Here is a 1,910-nt window from a genome sequence, read left to right as displayed (position 1 = left end):
TCCAGCCTCTTGCCTTAAGGGCTGCTTGGGAGAAAGAATTGAAGGACTTACTGGGAGGCAGGTGAGGGAGATTTGGGTGAATTTAAGGCAGGAATAAAATTAAATTGGTCTGGTTTCTTCCCTGAAATAACAGCCCATTGGTAATAGATTTAATGTGCCCCCTGGACATTTTCACTGCATACTCCTAAATTTGAGATTTTTTTTTTTTTTAGAATGGAAGAGAATCTACTTTTTTGGGCACTTTTATAGTTCAGGAAAGTTTGCTCAAAATTCAATAATTAGATGACCATTTGTATGTGGTCTACGATAAATTGGCATGCCTTCATTTAGCACACACTTGATATCTCCATGCTTGACACTCTGACCTGGATGAGAGGTGATGACTATGGTTCGGTTGTCAAAAGTAGCTATTGGCTTTTGGAAGTTACACAATTCTTTAACCAGCAGTATGTCCATACTCATTAAAAGGTCTTCTCCTGGTGGAGTGAAAACAGCATGGTCCTTTTGACCTAAAACAATGATACTGTCTCCTGGCTCCAGGCTTGGTTCTTGGTCTCCTTCACCACAGAATGTTATCTTGTGGCCACTTTTCATGCCTTCGTCAATATGAACTTCTAGAATCTTCTCTCAAACTATCTTCCTTCCATTGCACCTTTTACATCTACCTTTAGGACAGATTCATTCCTCATGGCCCTGGCACTCCATGCACACAGACTGAACTGGCTGAACCATTCCAGGTCAGATCTGATGAATTCTCATTTGCATTCCAGTACCTCGGCAATTGGGATGGCACTCTACTGCTCCTTTCTTACTACCTCTGCCTTTATATTTGTCATATACCATGTTCATTGGTTCTTTGGCAGAGCTAGTTTTCTTGTTGCACTACTATGTACACCTGCTGAGATTACGGATGAACATTTTTACCCCTCCTTTCTCTCTGCATCCTCCCTTCTCCTCCCAAAGATGTCCATTGGGGGAGCCAAAGCCACCTGCTCCACCATCTTTAATTGCCTGTTTTCTTTTGTCATACAATACCCGCTTCTTTACATCAGAGAGCATTTTGTAAGCTTGAGAAACCTGTTTAAACTTCTCTCCTTCATTTAGAGTCTTATCAGGGTGGTACTTCCGGCCAGCTTCCTGTGAGCCTTTTTCAGTGCTTCCTGGATTTGACCCCCAAAACATCATAGTAAGTGGTTTCTTTCACCATTTTTGACAGGCAGTGAGCAGGCTCAGGCCCGTGTGGAGGAGCAGGAGAGAGCACATTGCTGTGGAGAACATAATTCTTAAGAGAATAAGAGAGAAGCTGCCCTTCCCCCTGCTCCTTCCCAGCCACTGCAGGGAATGGGAGCATGACTCCTGATTCAGACATTTCGGAAAGACAAGTGGAGACTTCGGAGAAAACATAAGGAGTCATTTTTGTGATTTCCATATTAACAAGTTCAAAGCAGCTTATTTATCACATGATAATGTTCTGCTTGGCAATTTCACATCCATCACATTTCCTCTAATCTCACATCAACCTTTGGCGGTAATTATAGGCCCGCTTTAGAGATGAAGAAGCCGCTGGTTACGAAACTGGCCCAGGTCTGTGTGAGTCCTCAGCCTACAGCCTTCCCCACTCTGCCATGCACTCCCTCCATTGTCAAGCTAATGCTGTTTAAAAAATAAAAGTAAAACAATAATAGGCCACATTAGCCTAACATAAATGTAACCTTACACTTTTTCCTCTGTCTCCTAAAATGTTAGAAATGGATATCACTCTCTGTATTTTGTTTGAAACAGAGAATTAAAAATGTTTCTTATAGAATTTTGATACTTTCCTCCAGGTAAAATATTTGATGTCCTGAGAAGTTTTTTGGTTTGTTTATTTATTTGTTTGCTCCCGACAATAGCATCAAATAAAATCTTTC

General features: G+C 41.4%; 1 pseudogene; it reads right to left on the bottom strand.

The window, feature by feature from the left end:
- Positions 1-264: 264 nt before the first annotated feature.
- On the bottom strand, positions 265-1,207 carry LOC139005274 (dnaJ homolog subfamily A member 1 pseudogene; annotated as a pseudogene).
- Between the last annotated feature and the right edge of the window lie 703 nt (positions 1,208-1,910).

This window comes from Myotis yumanensis, unplaced genomic scaffold (assembly GCF_028538775.1).
Source record: "Myotis yumanensis isolate MYYU_CA2020_CCGP unplaced genomic scaffold, mMyoYum1.0.hap1 SCAF_3, whole genome shotgun sequence".
Classification (NCBI taxonomy): domain Eukaryota; kingdom Metazoa; phylum Chordata; class Mammalia; order Chiroptera; family Vespertilionidae; genus Myotis; species Myotis yumanensis.
This window is presented reverse-complemented; position numbering and strand designations above follow the sequence as displayed.